The 21,118-nt window shown below is 41.8% G+C and overlaps 1 protein-coding gene across 1 annotated transcript in view; it reads right to left on the bottom strand.

The window, feature by feature from the left end:
* The window catches only part of Anks1b (ankyrin repeat and sterile alpha motif domain containing 1B), a 471,928-nt gene that overhangs the window by 324,679 nt on the left and 126,131 nt on the right, over positions 1 to 21,118 (bottom strand). The gene's annotated exons all lie outside the window — the stretch shown is intronic.

Below are 21,118 nucleotides of genomic sequence, written 5' to 3'. Positions count from 1 at the left end.
CTTCACTTTACATCCTGATCATAGTCCCCCTCCTCACCCCTCATAATTCCACTGTCATAAGTCCCTACCCTTCTTCTCAGAGAATGGGAAGCCTGCCTTGGGTACCACCCCATCCTGGAATACCCAGTTGCATCAGGGCTAAGCACATTCTCTCTCACTGAGGCCAAACAAGGTCAGTTAGAAGAAGGGGATCCAATGGCAGGAAACACAGTCAGAGACAATTTGAATTCTTTAAAATATTAAGGGGGGAAAGATGAAGAGAAAGGGTAGATTCATTAGTTTCTTTTTTAATTGCTGTGATCAAATATCTAACATTAAGACCTTAATTGGTTTATATTGGGAGACAGTTCGGATACAGCCCAACATGATTAAGAAGGCATGGCCACAGGAGTAGCCTGTAGCTGGGGCAGCAGGAACTTGCTCACATCTCAACAGATTAGGAAAGGGAGGCTCTCCCAGAGCCTGACAAATACAAAGGTGGATGCTCGTAGCCAACCACTGGACTGAGCGCGGGGTCCCCAATGGAGGAGTTAGCAAAAGGACTGAAGGAGCTGAAGGGGTCTGCAACCCATAGGAAGAACAACAATACCAACCAACCAGACCCCCCTCCCAGAGCTGCCAGGGACTAAACCACCAACCAAAGAATACACATGGAGGGACCCATGGCTCCAGCTGCATATGTAGCAGAGGATGGCCTTGTCAGACATCAATGGGAGGGGAGGCCCTTGGTCCTGTGAAGGCCTGATGCCCGATGCCCCAGTGTAGGGGAATGCCAGGTCAGGAAAGCAGGAGTGCATGGGTGAGATGGGGGAGGGAGGATGGGATACAGGGTTTCTGGAGGGGAAACTGAGAAAGGGGAAAACATTTGAAATGTAAATAAATTTAAAAAGAATTATATAAGTACACCAAATCAAATAAATGTTAATATGTACATATATACATACATTGTGTATATCAAAGATAATCTTAAATTTGTATCAATATTCAATAAACTATACCTTGTTTCAAAAGTAAAGAAGAAAGAAAGAAAGAAAACAGGAAAAGCAATGTCAGTGTTTGTCTGATTTTTTCCATTTTTAACCAGGTCAGGACCCTGCACATGGGCTGCTGCTACCACATCAAGGTGAGTCTTTTCTCATACACTGAAGACACACTCATAGCACACCATAGGTTTGTCTGTGAGATGATTCTAAATCTGCTCAAGCTGGCAATGAAGAATAACCATCATGGTAGGTTTGCCTCAGATTGTGAGGAGACTCCTAACATTCTAAGAAACTTGGAATTAATTCTGCAGTCAACTCGACACTTCTGGCATAGCAAGGTCGGCATTTGAAAATGACAGCTTTTCTGACGGGTTTTGGAAAGTGGCCAGAAAGGGAATTGGGTTGACAGTTCATTTTAAAGATTGATTTATTCACCTATTTTTATGTATATGAATACTCTATCTGCATGTACTCACTCCTGCACACCAGAAGAGGGCATCAGATCCCATTACAGATGACTGTGAGCCACCATGTGGTTGTTGGGAATTGAACCTAGGACCTCTTGAAGAACAGGGAGTGATCTCACTGCTGAGCCAACTCTCTAGTCCTTGTTTCAAAAAGATGTATGTATTTATGTACTTTATGTATATGAGAACAATCGATTTTAATAGAACAGAATGAAAGAAATATCCTGAACTATTGGGTACATAGTGGCAAATTGAGAAAACTGAGGGAGGAAATTCAAATTCTTACATCTAAAAGAAAATCTATGAAAGATGATAACCATATGGAAAAGAGTTAGCTTGGCACATGACTGAGGTTCCCACCAGGAATGACATGCCAGTGGTGAGATACCTCTATTAGTAGGAACCTCAAGGGCTGGTCTTTTGGTGTCTCTGGGGAATGCCTGACTTCAGACAAGCTACCGAAGAACCCCGTGCTGTTCAGAACACTCTTACAATGGAGGGAAAACAAATGACAAGGATCTATAAATAAACCAATATGTTTTGAATTTCCTGCATGTTATTAAAATCTTATAAGTATTCAGTGGAAAGGGGCATTGGTATTTATTGCTAATATAAGGCGGAGAGTCTATGCATTCCATTACGTCTTGCATCTCACTTCCGTATTAGCAACAAAAATAGTAAGTGTAATAGAAACCTGAAATTTTTCTAATGAATATCTGGTCTTCTAAGGAGAATGCATATAGGCACATATTTTTATAAACAAGGAGATTCAGAATAGAAATTTAGCATGTGTCCCAGGGAGCTAAATTCAGCTGCACCTATTGACAGAGCCTGTAGGCACGCATCCACATATCCTCAGAACATCTCTACACATTTGAATGCTATAAATAATCCAGGCCCCAAACCTCACACTAAAACCTTAAAAAGGAAACCTTGATTCTGGAAAGCTCATGCCTTGAGTCAATAGCCCATTCACTCCAACTTTTTAAAAATATATCCCTCCTTTACTCAGTCATAATAAGTACCTTTAGCAGATGTACGAAAAAGGTTTGTGAATCTTATTATACATGTGGTTTTTTTAAAACCCAGATTCTTTATCTTATTCTAATAGAGACTAAAATAGCACTTCCAAATATTTTAAAATCTTCCCGTCAGCATGGTTTACCCAAAAGCAATGCTTTCATACCATGAGATCAAAATTTTCCAAAATACTTCATCCCCTTGGTTGTAGTCCATGTAATAATGCAACTAGATTCCTATGAAATGGGCTTTCTACTGAACTTTCAGATGGCCAGGACATGCATGAAACTATTTTATTTCTTTGGTTTTTCATATTAAAGATACTGAAGAAGATAATCCTTAAATGTAATCCTGAGATTCTTGGGCCAGTGTGTGTGTGTGTGTGTGTGTGTGTGTGTGTGTGTGTGTGTGTGTGTGTGTGTGGTGTGTGTGTGTACAGCCAATGAGATGTAAGGAATAGCTATTCCACAAATTGGTCATCACTATTGTCTTCACAGACATATGGAAAATGTCCATTTTTAACAATGTAAGAGTGTGTCGGCTTTTTCTGGAGCTTTTCTGGAGCTAGGGAAATAGGTTACTAGTAAAGAGAACCCCATAAGCCCTCTGACTAGCCATATTTCAAGTGATCGATAGCCTAATGTGGGCAGAGACTTTCATATTATATAATAGTTCGATGTTATTATTGGGGCCAGAGGGAAAGAAAAATCAAAGGTTACACTGATATGATTGGTTCCCAACATCCACTAAGAGACACACCATCACCTTCTGTGACAGCATTTCCAGACAGGATTAACCGAAGGGAGTAAGAGGCTCCCTCAAAGTGGGCAACCCAGAAGAAGAAATCCCAAGGGAAAGGAGCACACCTCCTTACTTCTTCTTGAGCAGGTGTCTCTAACACGACTGCTGCTGATACATCCTCCACTGGTGTCAGACTCCAGCTTCTCCAGCTTGCTGATGTGGACTCGATACCGGCAGCTCTCTAGTGATCTTCCAGACTTTCAGGATTAGATTGGGACTACTGAGCCATTCACTTTCTTGGACTGAAAAGCTATCAGACTGTCTGTTTCTCCAGCCTACAGAAAGCCATTGTAGAACACTCCAGCCCTTATAGGATAAGACAATCTAATAAATTCCTCTTTACAATATATATTATACAGATATATTTGATACTTAAATACATTTTGAAGGTTCTATCCCTCCATTTATTTTTTTCTCTTCTTCTTTTTATTTGTTTTTGTTGATCAGGTCTCAATATGGAACACACTAACACATTATGTGGACCAGGCGAGCCTCAAACTCACATAGATCCCCCTGCCTCTGCCTCCCAAGTACTAGGATTAAAGGCATATGCCACTATGATTGGTATAACACAGCTTCTTAAATGAAAAGGCATAACCTCATATGGGAGCACACGACTGAATAAAGGGAGATGGGGAAAATGGAGAGAGTAAATGGTTTCTGAAAATGCAGCAACCAAAAATTAATTCAAAAACAATACACAATGAATTAAAGCTGTTTCTGGAAACACTGTCCCATGATGCATTTCAAGTCATTACTTGGTTCTGAACAAACAACATGTGTACTTTTACTGCAAGTGCTCTCACACCACACATGACAACACATGCTTTCATGTCACACATGACAACACATACTCTCATGCCACACATGACAGCACATGCTCTCATGCCACATATGACAGCAAGTGCTATCTGAAATACGTTGATTCAGACTCATAGTTTGAGATGCAGTGTTTTAACTGAACATATGAAGTTTTCTGCTATTATAGATACAGGATGGTTTAATTACAGAAAACAAAAACTTATGTATTTCCCTACTTTCATTCCTCAGCACAGAAATGTCGAATTTGTAAATCTGAGCTGCATTGTATTGAAATGTTTGATTTTTGAAATTCTGGTAGCTGGCTAATTTCATTTTAAAAATTCATTAATTCATTTTAACTTGGAATTAGGAGAGAATGTCCAAATGTTTCTGAAATGGCCCTAAATGTACTTTCTTTCTGCACTATGCAATTCTGTGAAGAGAAATAACACACTGATGATTATAAAATCAAAATATCAATCAACTCCAAAAAACGCTAAAGAGGTGCATATTGTATACCACCAAACATTCAGCCTAGTTTTAATTCTCCACATAAAATAAGACCACATCCTTCCCATTAGTATGAAATTTGGTTTTGGTCTTAGTAAATAATAAAATTATATGTATAGATTACATACACATACATATATGTGAACAATTATATTCAGATAGATTTCATTATGATTTGGTATCAGTATATTCAGATAGATTTCATTATGATTTGGCATCAGTAAGTGTATAATTTGTATAACTATTCTATGTACTTTGGGTCACATAAGTATTCTCAAGCTTAAAGGAGAAGCAAACAGAAGAGATTCAAGAAGCTCTGCTCAAGAGAATTAGACTGATACAGTGAACATAAAATGGCTACCAAATGTAACTTAAAATAATGGATTTTTAAAAAATAAAATACCTATCTGACAGAGTCCCAACTTCCCAAGGTGTTTTCATACCATTTTTTGAGACGATATAACAACTGCTCTAGCATGCAGTCATATGTTAGACTGTAAACACAATTACACAAAAGCTAGCACTTTAGGGAGTATAGTGGGCAAAATTACACTAACAAAAATGTTATATGAATAATATGAACATTGAACTTTTCATTGTAGTTGCATAGCAAAGTACATAATAGGTTGGCTGCAAGCAGAAATGGCTTGAGTAATCATCACATCATTCAGTCTGGTTCTTCAATATATATAATAAGTTTCCACAGGAAACAATTCAGAATGTGAACATTTGTAACCATTCTGAGCATAACCCTAAACATTGTAACCATTAAACAGAGCCCTGATGAAAACCAGACTAGACATGCCAATTTGCTTTCAACTTTGTCACTGGTAAAACTATAAAACAATGTTCCCAGCTAACACCCCCACCCTCTAAAGTTGACAGGATGCTTGAAAACAAACTGTTGACAGATGAGAGAGATTAACCTGCCATGATCACACACCATGGATTCAATGGTGATTGTTCCTTCTACCCTTGTATTCACTTCCTAGATAGTAAGTCAGAGGTACTGTCAAATGCACAATAGTAATATGTCACAAATCCAAATTCTAATCTTTAGAGTCAATGAAGACGACATGTCAACTGGCAAGGAGGAATTAAGGCCACTGCCAGAATTAAACTGCTGATCATTCTGATTTTAACCTGGATTATCCAGAGGCATCCAATGCAATCAGAGATGTCCTTAAACAGAGCGGGTAGTAGGAGATGTAGAACCATAGAGACTACAGCAAGAGACCTCACTGTTCACTGGGTTGTAAAACTAAAAGACAAAGCACCCAGGGATGTGATCAGCCACTAGACCATTAGTTCTTACCCATGGGTCGCAACTGCCACAGGGGTCACATATCAGATATCCGGCACATCGTATATTTACATTATGAGTCACAACTAGGAAAATTACAGTTATGAAGTGGCAAAGAAATGCTTTTACAGTTGGGGATGGTGGGTATCACCACAACATGAGGAAGTGTACCAAAGTGCCGCAGTATTAGGAAGGTTGAGAACCACTGCTCTAGAATTTGGAAAAGGCAAGAAAATATATTTCCCCAGAGCCTCTCAAAGACAAAGCAACTCTTCTAACTCCTTGGTTTTATCCCATTGAGATCTGCTGACCTCTGTGGCTATAACACAATAGACTCTCAAGGTTTAAACTACTAAATTTGTGATAATTTACTACATCAGCAACAGGAAACGAATAGAGGTACTTATAAAAAACAACCCTACAACACAAGATGCCCATACATTTAAATATTTGGGAAACTGGGGCAGCAAGAGGAAAAGAACATGAGCAACACATGGACTTGGGCAGCTGCATGCTATGAGACATGTGAAGGGCTTATACAGGCATCCGTTTTTAACTTTTATAATGTTGGAGAAACAGCAGCAGCCACCTCTGCATAAATGTAATGCCGGAGCCGCAAAGGCAACTTCTACAGGAGGACCTAATTGAAGTATGCTGGAGAGACCAAGGATTGCCAACCAATGCCAGCCAATCAGGAACTGCTGTCTTGAAGAGATGCTTTCTTGGGACCAATGGGGCGCAGGTGGAGGGTATTAAAGGAGCTTGCAGCAGCGGTCACATGAGCTTGCTGTGACATTTCTCACCTGACTCCATGCCACCTCACCCCAACCACCAAGGGCAGGTAGGGTCTGGCAGTGAGTCGTCCAGGGCACAGGCGAGACTATAATTCTGAGTTCTTTAATGAGGAAGTAAAACAGCTCTTTCCCAGCATCACACATGTAGTTAGCACCGACCGCCAGATTCAGGACCGGGCTGGCGTGCTCCACTCCAGGCTCAGTCTTAAAGTTCCTTTTCATTATTATGAAATAATTGAGATTTTCTATGTTTGGGGGCCAACAGTATTTCTTTTGTAAGTGCCTCATTTTTCCATTGTGTTTTTCCAATATTTCATTACTCTTAAGGACTTGAAGGAGCTATTTTAATTTTTTTTACAAAATGAATAGTTATTGACTGTTCCTATGTTCTATTTCCATCAGCTCAGCTGAGTTCACCCTGTCAATTGCCTTACCATAGATATTTACTGAATCAAATCCACATTGTTTCTCACCTTGACACCACAACGAAGAAAAGCATCCAAAAAAAATCCAGATTGTAAAATTATCTCTTAATGCCTACTCCATAGAAGTTAGTTCTTGCTCAGTGTGATTTAATGGACTAACTTCCTCATTCTGTCCTTATATCAGTCTTTAAAATAACTTTAAATTTTCTTGAACACACCTATACACTTAATATTAGTGCAAGCTGTAATCTAAAATATATTATTTTTAAAAATACTAACTCATTAACTCTTCATAGGAAAGCTGCAAATGCACACTATAATTATTGTACTTTATGGATCACATACACAGTGTCCAGGAACATGAAATGGCTTACACTGCTCCATACTAAGGGAAGCAGGGCTTCAAGGCAACGACAGTCCTCTTTCAGTGCCTAATGCCTGATGGCAAGTGGATCTCACTCTTCCTAACGCTGCAACCTGTTAACACAGTTCCTCATGTTCCTCATGGTGACCCCTAACCTCAAAATTATTTCATTGCTATTTCATAACTATAATTTTGCCACTGTTATAAATTGTAATGTAAATGCCTGATATTCAGGATATCTGATGTGCGACTGCAGTGAATTTTTTTGTCTCTTTGAAAAACACAGACATTACGGGAATCTGTTCTAATCCCAGATGTGGGAATGTGGGGCTGGCTCAGACTGTCCACAGCTGACTATGATTTGCCTCATGCTCTAGCAGGGATGTGATTTTGCCAGGTGCAGATAGTTTGTGTGACATTTGGAATTCTGAGGACTTTGCAGAGGGTATATAAATGCCAGGGGCCTGAGAGGTGGGGTGGTTGTTGTTGTTGTTATAATTGGTGGGTTGCTGTTTGTTGGTTGGTTGATGTTGATCTGTTTGTTAAGTAGTCGTATGCAAAGAAGAAATTAGATATTCTGACAGCGAAGATGAAATTTAACCTAAGGAACTCGATGGCCATAATCAGCAGAAAAAGTCTAAGAATAATCTAATCTCCCTTTTTCTCTTTCCTCTTTAGTGTTAAGGGGTTAAAGGGGTGGAAGAAGAGAGGTGGAGAAGGGCAGAAGAATAAGGAACCCACAAAGGAGCCAAAGTCTGACTACATGTGATCCTTGTGAAAGGGTCTTGACCCCCAAAGGAATACTGACTCACAAGTTGAGGACCACTGCTGTATTGGGTGTGTCCATTGGTTGCATGGTTAATTGGCTGGATGGCTGATTGGCTAGCTGGTTTAGTCCTTCTTCTTATGGTATTGGGAATCAAGGTCTTACGGATGAGTGATAGAACAAGTGCTCTACCACTGAGTCATATTCTCAACATTGCCTGGTCATTTAAATTCCAAAGACGTGACATTTGGTTGGTTGTTTGCAGAGTCTTGCTACATTACTCAGACTACCTTTATCTTCCCAAGGCATGTACCACCACCCTGAGCCCAATAAGTTTAGTTGTTTATTGTAATTATAGACAACAACTTATTTTTCATATCCCTTAATTACTGTTGCTGATTAAATTTTTTAATTCATTCATTCCAAAACCCATTATTGAACACGTACTGTGCACAGCCACTGTTCTCACTGTCCCTGTCACTGATGGTGCAGCACTCAGATTAGGGGGACGAGACAAAAAAGGCAAAATTGCCTGCCCCGTGGTCCTTAAATCTCAATACCAATATATGAATATGTAAATATATCAGAGACAAGTCATAGCAAGTAAGAGCCCAATATTGTGACAACAAAATAGCAGAAGAAATAGAGTGCTCTTTTATGTGCCATAGTCAGTGAGACCTCTAGCACACAACTTTAAGAGGCCATTTCACACAGAAAAGGGGGCTTTGACATGTTGCAGAATAGAAAAAGGCCAGAGTAGCTGTAGCAGCAAGGCCAAGTGGAAAAGGAGTTCAGAATGTCAAGGCCAGACCTCGTAGGGACTTGGCCATTGTGGCTTTGACCTTTACTGGAACGGAAAGCCACTTAAGGCTGGTGAACAAAGAAATAACACAATTTGGTAACACTTTAAAATACAGGCTGTGAACGCAGCGCAGTGGTAAACTGTTTGCCTACTATGCACCTTGCCCTGGATTCTATCCCCAGAACTGCGAATATATATGTATAAAAAAGGCCACTCGGCTACTCTGTTAACAGTCTGGAGGCTGAGCAGTTAAAACATGTGGCTTAAATGTGAAGAACTAGAATTCAGATACCCAGAACCCACGTAGATATAGGGTGGCCTTGGCAGCACATCTGTAATCGCATCCTTGGAAAGCAGAGATGGGGGCCTCCCTAGTGCAAGGTGTCTGTAAGACTAGGCATAGGAGTGAGCTTTGAGTTTGACTGAGAGACCCTGCCTCAGGGAATAGGGTGTAAGAGTGCTACAGGATGATTCTTGACATGAACCTTCGGCTCCATCCCACACCCCATATATGTGAGCACACACATGCAAAATATGCATATGTATATATGCATGAGTACACACAAGTTGAAAAAAATGGAGAAGAAAGATAATGAAGGAGCAAGAACATCAGCTAGGAGAGTATAGTCAATTATGAAAGAGATACTGAGTACTCAGAAGTGTGTTGGTGGGGGAATGCTTGCATTATGAATCTAGACACGCTACGAGGTAGAAGGCTTATATCCTTATTCCACTTGTACCACAGAGTACCACAAGCCAGATTTCTACCATCTTCAGCCAGAAAGCCATGTAACAATCTGAGTATGGTCCAGAGAAGTTTCTTTTAGGTTTTCTGGGTATAACAACTACCCGTCTTTCTTTATAATACTCATTCTGTTGGTTTTCCCTATTTAGCTGCACTAGCTTGAGAATCTAAAGTAACAAAGGGATGATTTTGTCCTGTTAATGAATTCAATGGTACACCTGGTGGAGTTTCATCATTAGTTGTAACACTTACTGCTGGATGCTCATAAGTAGCTCTTAGAATACTCAGACTCCTCAGTAAAGGATGAAGAGGCAGAATAACACAAGGCATAAAAGCACACATTCAACTGCCAACATCAAATGCTGATTCTACCTCCCTTACCAGGCAACATTTTCCTATATAATTTACATTGTCCTAGGAATTGGCCACTTCAATTTTTCTAGTCTTTTGTTAAAACTGTATATATTTTATAGTAATCGTTATTTTCTACACTTAGAGTTCTATCACTATTATAATATCTTATGCTCTGTTTTTCTCCTTTGTTAGCCTGTGTGAGTCTATTTTACTGACCTATTCAGAGATTTGGTTAGCTTTATTTTTATCAAATATATGTGAGGTGTGATCTTTATTCATTTGAGCATTTACTTCTTAATTTATTTTCTATTCTAATCTAAAAAGATTCAATGAGGCAACTATTGTGTTTTTCTTTATGTAGCTCCTTTAATTCAGCACTTTTCAATTCATTTTATTCTTTCTTGTATACAAGTAAAAGAATTATAAGCACTAATACTTATACTGTGATTTTGTTCATATCTCTTAGGCCTTGACAAGTCATAATATTATTTCCACTATGTATGTCTCATGGCAGGGATGAAGAAATACTAAAGAGAAAGACATTTTTGCCCCCTGGCTATAGTGAGACAATGGACCCAAGAAAATAGAATTTCCTCCTTGGGAATATCATTCTGGGAGAAAGAAAGGGCTGAAGCATGTGGGTTCCTAGGAGGAGCCTGCTTCCCAGGAAGAGCTTTTACCAAGTTCTGACAGCTTGTCCAGTAGTCTTGCAAGAGAGACTGGATCCCAGACATGAGTCTCTGATGGATGAGACCATGCCTTAATTATGCATTCCCCTCTACCCTATTTAAACAAAAACTTCTAGATTTGGGAGGAGTTGTTGAACTTCTTTATTCATTGCTCTTCACAGTATGACCACAACCAGTGAATAACTACATTCCCTGAGCTTTTCACATACTTGTCCACTGGGCCTGCTAGTGACAGGTACTCAAGCCTATGGGTTGCCATGGTGCAGGCTTTGACCCTAACAACTCCAGTAACTCCTGTAATATATAATCTGCAATCCCATTTTTATTTCCTTCTATGCTAAAATTTTATTATTTTTAAAATATTTAAGCAATATGATTTACCATGTCCTAATATTTCTAGTTTAACAATATTATAGTCAGGACAATCAACTTTAAATAAATTCTTTAATTTTCATTGCGAATAAGTATGCAGAACATATTTGTAGCATATAGAAGGCTACTTTGCTTGACCAAATATTATTCATCCTCCTGAATCTTCTAACAAGCCCATATCAATGCTTCCTTAGAAAGTCCAGTTTGGGGAACAACATTATAAATCAATTTTAACAAAAATCTCTACTCAATATCTCATCACCCTCAATAACTGATCAGGTTTCACTCTTCTACTAGCCCCCAAGTGATGGCTGATAACTATGATCCATCTTCAACTAGAATCTTGTTAGGACCACCTAGCAAAAATTTTACCTCATCCTTGATACTTCCTCAATAGCATCTTTCATACACTGCCCTATACCATGCTCCATGACTTCAATTAATAATTAACTATCCATTCTGTATTTAATAGGTGAGGCCAACGTCTCTCCTCCATGACAAGACCTCACTGCAACTGTAGGACCTTGAACAGCAGCCTAGTTTCTGGTTGAGTACTGGCTAGAACCACCCCCCCAGAGACCCCAGGTGATCCTGAGGGGCCCCCAAGAGGGACCACAGGTGACCCTAAGGAATGGCTCATGTCATTTGCAGAAGCCCTGGAGACTGACAGAAGTGTATCCTACCCACCCCATGACCAGCAATGTCATTAGCTCTGAAGAAATACAAAAGGTCTAAAAGCGTAACATTGCCAAGTTTGAGAGAATGCAAACTTTTGTAGAATGTTCCTCTGCTCTCCTTCCCATGTAAGTTACAACTGTTTTGATAAGACTGAGGATACTCTAGAAACACCTGGACCCCTTCCTTTGGCTATAAGACTACTGAGACAAGGAATCCCCTAGACTGAAATTTCTCTAAGTCTTGGGCTGGAAAAGGAAAAGACTGTGGCCCTGGTGCCAGGTAAAAAGGGGGACTTTCTCCCAGAATTTATTTCACACAGCTGTGACAATTTTTTCAGATACCCATTGTCAGTTGAAAAGCCACAGCTCTCATCTGAAAGGAATTATGAACAGTTTACTCGGGAGTGACCCTGGCCTGAGCACACAGATCTGGGTTACCCCAGATTCCATATTCCAACATGGAAACAGTTTTAAGAAGTTTGTATAGGTTTACAGGATACAGAGAGATGACTCTCTGATGATTTATGAAGATAAGACAAGCTTAAACTGCACTGGTGGGCAGCCACTGAGAGGTTAGCTATAGGCCCAAGGCGCTGCTGTCTGATGGTATTCTTAGGTTTGGGGTTGGTGGAAGCTATCTTAAGTCAAGATATTCTAAAAGGTTTTTAATCTATTGTCCTGAGATGTCAGTTCCAATACAGAGTGGAAGAAGGCACAGTTGTCCTGGAAGGTTAAAAGTAGCTGGAAATGAGATGGTTAGTCACTGACGGGTAAGGTTCCAATCTCTCCACAGTCCTGAAACTCCAATCAGCTTTTGTTCACAGTGTGAAGAGCAGATCAGAAACACAGGCAAACAAGGATGTGTCAGTGATGGGCATGGGTGGGACCACACAATGACTAGAACTAAAGTTAAGCTTACCCCTTGTACTCTATTTAAACTAAAACTTCATGTCAGGACCCAGAAGATGAACTCAGGGAGTCACTGTGACAGGCATCATTAAAGGTCCATTCAGGGAAAACTTCCGGTCAAGAGGATGAGGTCTCTGGCCTTGGAGAGAACTTTACAGGATGCTGGGAAAACATGGTGGCCAATGTCCATTTGATATGTTAAATCCACACCTCAGCCATTTGTCCCAGGTTTGAAACTCAACACCCCAGTATCAACTGACCTCTTTATCTGTTACTCTTTCCAAAGTAGCCACACTGGGGGATGGGGGGGTGCAGGCAGGAATCCTGCTTTTCCTTAATACTTGTTAATTTGCATACTGAGGATGGGTGAGTTACTGGGATGTGAACTAAACACTTCCCTGCCTTTGATCCTAATAGCTCAGGCAACACAGGGATTTTAAAACCACTCAGTGGGTTTTCTTTTCAAAGAAAACCAAAGGGAGGGGGAGCAGTGTCTAAGCTGTATTAAGAAATGTTTTGATACTGTCTTTGGTTAGGCTATCCCACAACCTCTGAAGTTGAGACTGAGAAGAAATGTAGGGAAAAATATAAAGAAACAGACTAAAGGGACAAACTGCTCTTGGTCAGAAAGTGTGGTTTCAAAAAAACAAAAATGTATGCAGTACAGATATTACCCAGTCCCAAGGGAGGCTGAATTGGGGCAGCAAATGGGAGAGGAGATTGAGAGCCACAGGCTAGCCATCAATCAGTGCAGCAGGAGGTAAACAAGCAAGGGAAGCAAACAGCCCAAGGCTGCCTTCTGGGTTGGCAGCATCTATCAGTGGGAAGTTATTGACAACTCTGCTTCCGAGCAGGGACAAGGAGAAAGGGGTCAACATCCCTGCCCTGGGCAGTCTGTTGAAGAAGATGTCCTTTTCCCCTCTGGACCTTGGTCCCACAGAGAGGTAGGGAGGAGGGTAGGGGCAGGGATGACAGGAGCCTGAAGAGAGAGAGAGAGAGAGACAGAGAGAGAGAGAGAGAGAGAGAGAGAGAGAGAGAGAGAGAAGCAAGGAGTATATTATATTACGGTGCAAAGGAGAAGATAGTTAAAATGGAAAAGCTTTGTTTCCTACCAGAAAAAGCTGTTGAGACAAAGAGAGAAAACTTTACATGAAACATGAAGATGACATTTTCAAACAGGTCTGAAATATTTAAACTAAAATACTTCAAGTTACCTATTAGAAAACCCCACCTCTAAGCCCATCTTCAGTAACCTAGACAACAGCAATGTCATCATCAGCCGCCAAAATGAGACACATTTCCTATTGCCATATCCTCTCTATGTGCACAGGCTATACCTCTTTATAAAAAGCCAGTGCCTTCTCTTCCTGCCCTCTCTTCCTTCCATCTTTACCCAGAGGCAGCCTTTGTATACAACACACACACACACACACACACACACACACACACACACACACACACACACAACATGCACCAAACCTCTTGTGTGAGATTTGTTGCATGGAGTCTCTTTGCAACACACTTTGGCTTCAACCCACCCAGGTACTTCTGCCAGTAAATCCTAATATTGGGGCTGACACTTGGTGGATATCTTGGTGCCTGCATGTTCCCCTCTCTCCTGGGTCTAAGCCACACCAGGGTCCTATCAATGTCCCCAGTCCACTTGTAACAGACTTAATTCCCAGCTGACTGACAGCTGGGCACCCGTCCAACACCTGCAACTGGTAAGCTCTCCCTTTGGTCAGTGTAAATGCTTCCCTGAATCTGAGGAAGGTGACCACTGAGCATCCAGCACCCCTCTATCTCTTGAGGTAGAGGCACCCCCAGCTACAATCTTTAAGACTATAGTTGACCCTCCTCATTGACCCTACCACTGACCATTTCCCTTGGGTGGGGCTTCATTTTTGAGCATGGTTTTCATCTTGTGGTTTCATTCAAAAGTCCTGGCCTTTCTTGAGCTTTTAGCCCTGGCCCTGGAACTGTGAGGTGATGATCCACTGCTCAACTTATGCCTTCTTCATTCAGTCCACCAAAGTCCTTGCTATGCCCCAGCCTTCAGGCCTTGGAGTTCATCCCCACAACCTCACCTACGGAAACTACTTCATCATCGTCTGTACCTCCAGGTTCACCTTTGGGGTGCTTCTTAGAGGACTTCTGACCTCTATACCTAGTACCCAACTTTAAAGGTCTCTAAATTTATCCACCTTTGCAGTTAAATCTGGCCTCAATACCCCTTAGATTATCAATCGAAATGGCTGCACAGTGGCTGCCTAAATGCCAACATTATTGGGGATCTCTACAGCTACTGCCAGTGATTGGGGAAATGGAGGGAGATTCCCTATGACCAAGCTTTCTCTTACCTTTGCTCCAAGCCTTCCCTCTGTTCTTCCTGTTTCCCCATTCAGCTCCTTCTAGCTATGAAGTCTGAACAAGAGGCAACTTCTATTACTCTTAATCCTGCTAACAACTCCCGACCCCAGCCTCACCAGCCTGAGCCCACAGTTCCTTCTCCTCCTCCCGCTCCTTTGGTCTCCTCTCCTCCCTCTCCAGGCCACTCTAACCATCCCACCCTGGCACCCACTTTTACCCCATCTTCAATCCCCCTGCTACCACAATGGGAACCCCCCTCTATATCTCCCCAGTTCTCCCTTTGTAGGAAGCTGCTGGAGTAGACAGCCTGGTCAAGGTACATTTCCCCTTTTCATTACGTGAACTCTCTCAAACACACACACATACACAAAATGGCATCTTATGTCTCTAACTCCTCTACTCCCATTAAAGAATTCCAATATATCACCCAATCCAACAGTCTCACCTTCCCCGACATACATATATACGATTCTAACAATCTACTTCTCAAAGAGCACAGGAATGTTTGGTGCCACATGCAGATGATACCCACCAAACTAATACCCCATACCCAGCTGAGGCTGAGTTGGTCCCCAACCAGGATCCCCAGTGGGGCTACAGTACTATAGGGACTATTCTTGCTAGAGATCAGTTTATTACTTGCCTCCTGGTTATAACTCTATAAGGTTGCCCTTAGTAAATTATGAGAAACTCCAAGAGGCCATTCAGGACAAACATGAAAACCCATCTCAATCCCTAGAACTCTTCACAAAGGATGTCTTACCAGTATAGACCCCCAAAACCCAGAGGGTACACAACTCCTCATGATCCATTCCTTTTCCTGATTTCCCCTACATTAAGGACAAACTTAAGCACTTGGAGAGAGGTACCCTAACTCCACAAGGAGAAATCCTAGTGCTGGCCTTTAAGGTGTTCCATGGGAGAGATGAAAAGCCCCCAAGCAAAAATGCCAAATGTTGGCCAAGACCTTTCAGCCAGCTTCAACAACTTCTTGGGCTCCTTTGTGTCCTAAGGCTCAAGGACCACTGGGTCCCTGCTTCACATGTGATCAGGGGCGGGGAGGATGCCACTGGGACAGGGTCTGCCATAACCTCCACACCCAGCCCTGCCATATTCAAAGTGCCATCAAAAAGGACATTGGGCTGTTGACTGTCCCCATGTCCCTCACAGCATGAGGACATCAGCTCACACCTCCACTGGACCTCATAGGCCTGACCACGGGTGACAAAGGGATCTAGGCTCCCTTGGCCCAACCACTGTCATTTCTGACAGGGAGCCCTGCATAGTCATTATGGTATTATGGTGGCCCATCTCCTTCCTCCTGGACACCAGGACCACTCACTCAGTCCTGACAGAGTTTTGGGGACCCACCTCTCCTCATTTCCCTATTGTCAGAGTAGGGGCAGCATTACCAACCTCATCAGACCCCACCACTCAATTGCATTTTCAGGGGCGTTCTTTTCACTCATCCTTTTCTGGTGGTGTCAACCTGTCCCATACCCTTATTGGGAAGGGATCTTCTAGTCAGAGTAGGAGCCTCTATTTCCTTTGACCCCTCCCCCAATTCACCTGACCCCAAGCTCACCAGCAGCCCCTCTTCTTCCTTCTTCTCTTCCTCCTCCTCCTCATCCTCCTCCGCTTCCTCCTCCTCTTCTCCTACCCACCAAACATACTGATTCCAACACCAAATTCCTTTTCCAGTCTCCCAGGTGGACCCTCAAGTGTGGGATTCCCAAAACCCCTCCATTGCCAAAGACCACTCCCCTGTGTCCATCCAATTACAGGACCCTACCCAATACATCACCAACCCCAGTATCCACTCTGGCTCCAGAGTCTCAGGGATCTTCAGCTTACCATCTCTGACCTCCTAAGAAAAATCTACTTCGCTCCACATCTTCCTCCCTTTCCACCCTTATACTTCAGCTAAGAAGCCCAATGGAACCCACTGCCTGGTTTAAGAGATCTTATTCATCAGTTCTGCAGTGGTCCTCCTCTCCCCTGTTACAGCTAAAGGAGTGTAAGCACACTCCATTCCACCATCCCCTCAGGGATCTCCCATTTCTTAGTCCTGGACCTCAAAGAAGCATCATTCTCTATTCCCCGCATCACCCAATCACAAATCATTTTTGCTTTCACCTGGACTGTCCTACCCCAAGGGTTCTAGGACAAGCCCACACCTGTTGGCCAGGCCCTGACCTCTGATCTACTCTCTTTATCTCTCCTTGAATCTAAACTTAGGCAATATGTAGGTGATCTTCTCCTCTTCAGTCTGTCCCTACAAATTAGCCAAACTGACACCTCTGCTCTTCTAAATTTCTTGACCAGCCAAGGCTATATAGTCATACCATCTACGGTCCAAGTGCCCACCCCTCAGGTCACCTAATTGGGACTAATCATTACCCCAACATACAAACCCATTACCTTGGATAGAAAATACCTAATCCAGTCCCTCACAGTCCTCTCTACCAAAGAGGAAATTTTATCAATTTAGGAATAGCTGGCTTCTTACATTCCTGGCTCCCCGCCCATCTGCCCACAGTTAATAGAATTGTCTACAGCTGTTCCCCAGACCAACAATCCCATAATCTCTAAAGAAAATAACTGAGCCAATGAAGCAAATAGAGCTGTGGCTTTTAGAAGCCCAGACCCATCTCATCCACTGCAGAACATGCTTGCGTTACAACCCACATCTCCTCCCCTAAATAATACAGACCTGTCCTTTCATCTCCTGCTTCAGACTCTGACATCACCCTACTGGCTCCTCAATGTTATCCAGCCTGGCTACTTTGGGGATAGCTGACTGCGTGTTTTTCCATGTACTAGTTCACAAATGCCATTTATAATTTCTCACATAACCTTGTCAACTACCTTACCTCACCATTCACCACCTGCCACAGCTTCTTACCTTTTTTATATCACCCTCTTGGGCATGGCAAACTGCTGTAAGACATCAAGGACACATTTTGTTGCGGTGTTAAATTCCTTAGACTGCAATAGAACCTTAACACTTGACCCCCCCCCACCTCAAGACCCAGTGGCCTACCATCTGTAACACCTCGATTCCTTGTGATATTCAAGCCTACCATTCCCCACCTTTCAGTTGGTCAGGGGTTTGCACACTAGTATTTCTCTCCCCCAAGTTGGGAGTAATACACGGAGAAGAGCCTGTCATGATTCTGGTTATGGATTCAAGAACTGCTCAACATAATAAATTGGTTGTTAAAATATTGCCCCTTCTAGCTGTTGTGGGAATAACTGCAGGTGTTGCTACCAGGAGAGTGGGACTGGACACCTCCCAGTTTTCTTTCCAGTTCATCCAGGACCTCCACCAACAGGTGTCCCAAACCATACTCACCTTTCAAGAACAAATGGACTCCTTGGCAGCAATGGTACTCTAAACCCAACAGGGACTAGATCTTACAACTGAAGAAGGCCCAAACCCATCTCACTCACTGCAGAACATGCTTGCATTACAACCCACATCTCCTCCCCTAAATAATACAGACCTGTCCTTTCATCTCCTGCTTCAGACTCTGACATCACCCTACTGGCTCCTCAATGTTACCCAGCCTGGCTACTTTGGGGATAGCCTCTTCCTCCAAGAAGAATGTTATTTCTGTGTCAAATAATCAGGTATAATAAAAAACAAAATTTGACAATTCCCAACAGACCTCCAAAAATATAAGGAACAACTCAATGCCTCCAGCCCCTGGGCCTTTGAGATCCTCATATGGAAGTGGATACTGCCCTTCCTGACCCATCTCCTGCTTTTTCTGCTTTTACTAACCATGTCCTGCTTTATCGATTTCTTCTCTCTGTTTCTCCAATGACAAATTCAAAAAATCTCTAATCAAACAATTAATCAGTTACTGTTACAGGACTACCACAGAGTCAGAGACTCATGACAGCCAAGTCTGCCCAGATGGTGAGGATTAACACTACCCCAAGATGTCAATTCCAGCAGACAGCAGGAAGTAGTCTAAAGAGCACGGTGCCCCATCTCTGACTCATACTGAAATATTTCCTCACCTTTTATAATAAATAAGAAGGAATAATTTGAAAGACCCTAACCTTAAGGCCACCTTTGGTAACCTAACAACAGCACCCACGTCATGACCAAGATGAAACACATTTCCACTGCCATCGCAAGTGGTATATTTTACCTGTGCACATATAAAAAGCCAGTGCCTTTTCTCCCACCTTCTTTTGCCTTCTACCCTCACACAAAGGCAGCCGGAGTATATGCCCTACCCCCCAATAAACCTCTCCTGTGAGACCTGTTACATGGTGTGAGCTCTTTGCAGCATACCTTGGCTGTGACCCACACAGGTCACTTATAGCTACTACAATACCCCTTATATCTATACTCCCCTATATCTATATCTAAATCAAAAATAGTGGTGAGGAAATATAGGTGGGTAGACTAAAAGAGACCAGTCACATACTTTTCCCAGGAAATAGCCACATCCATATTAAGGGCTCCATAAGCTTGACTGATTAGTGAGAACTTTGTGACTGAGGATGGTTGGAATGATGCAAATCCAGTATGGAATTATCTTGGGCTATCATTAACAGCTAGTAGCCAGTCACTGTACCTCTCGGTATCTTATTTAACATTTTTGTGACTATTAGGTAAAATCTTTTAGGGCGTATTAACTTTAAAGACCATTAGCCTCCCCCAAACCTGATACTAAAAATGTCATCCAATAGCATCTCGGACCTACCAAAGTGATGTCTCCGCTTTGCTGAAATACCACTGCTGTTTCCAACAATGTGTTTTTAAAATGACTACTTGATTTATGACTTTCTTGTGTTCTATAACTATAAAAACTTCTTGAAACCATTTTCACATTGAGGCATGGTATTTAGGGGTGTCCTGAATCCATGTTCCCAAGTCATGTCATTTGTATTCAGCTTTTATTTCCTTTGAGATTAGAGCTGAGTTTTACATTGACAATGGCTCCTTGATATATGGCAAAGATGACACGGAAGTACACAGAATCAAGAATATTTTTTTCATTAATTGATCTGAATCAATCCTGCATCTACCTGAAGAACTGAACTTCAATCTCTCTCTTAAGTCACATATAAAAATACACTAACTAGAGTGAAGAAGGAAAAGAATGAAAGGATATTGGGACGTGGTACCACAGAAAGCAGAAGAGGGTATCAGACCCCTAGAGCTAGGGTTACAGATGGTTGTGAGCAATCATGTGGGTGACTGGAATAAAACCAGTTTCTCTGGAAAAACAGACAATTCTCTTAACTACTGGCCTATTTCTCCATCCACAATTTGAGGGTTTTTTTTTAAATCAATAGACCTATCATATATACTTTTTTATTTCATTATTATTCTTGTGTCTTTTCCTCTGCCTTATGAAACAATAAATCTAATTTTTCTTAAACAATTGGTTAATTTTGAAAGTTTTTCATACGTTATTTGAGTTCCTCCTCATTTATCCTGTAACTTTTATCCTGAATCTCCTCATCACTGGGAAGTGCCGTCCGCTAGATAGAACCTTTATAATTATGATCTCCTTGTCTTAGTTAGAATTATATTGTAGTGACGAGACACCATGAACACAGGAACTCTTATAAACTCTGACAAAAACATTTAATTGGGACAACCTTACAGTTCAGAGGTTTGGTCCATTATCCAGTTAGAAAGTATGGTGGCACACAGGCAGACAGTGCCAGAGAGGTACCTGGGAGTTCTACATCTGAATCTGCAGGGAGCAGGAAGAGAATGCCACACTGGGTATGTTTGAGCATCTGAGATTTCAAAGCCCTCCCCCAGTGATGCACTTCCTCAAACAGGGACACACTCCTAAGAGTGTCACTCCCTATGGGCCTATGGGAGCCATGATTATTCAAATCATCATACTCACAGTAAAACAAATTTTCTTTTTTCTACTAAACAAATTTTCCATGCTTAAAACACACCAATAATCCCATGTTTTTATAAA

Source organism: Grammomys surdaster, unplaced genomic scaffold, assembly GCF_004785775.1.
Source record: "Grammomys surdaster isolate TR1022 unplaced genomic scaffold, NIH_TR_1.0 958, whole genome shotgun sequence".
In the NCBI taxonomy this organism is placed as follows: Eukaryota; Metazoa; Chordata; class Mammalia; order Rodentia; family Muridae; genus Grammomys; species Grammomys surdaster.
The sequence above is the reverse complement of the archived record's forward strand: the minus strand, read 5'-3'. Positions and strand labels throughout refer to the sequence as shown.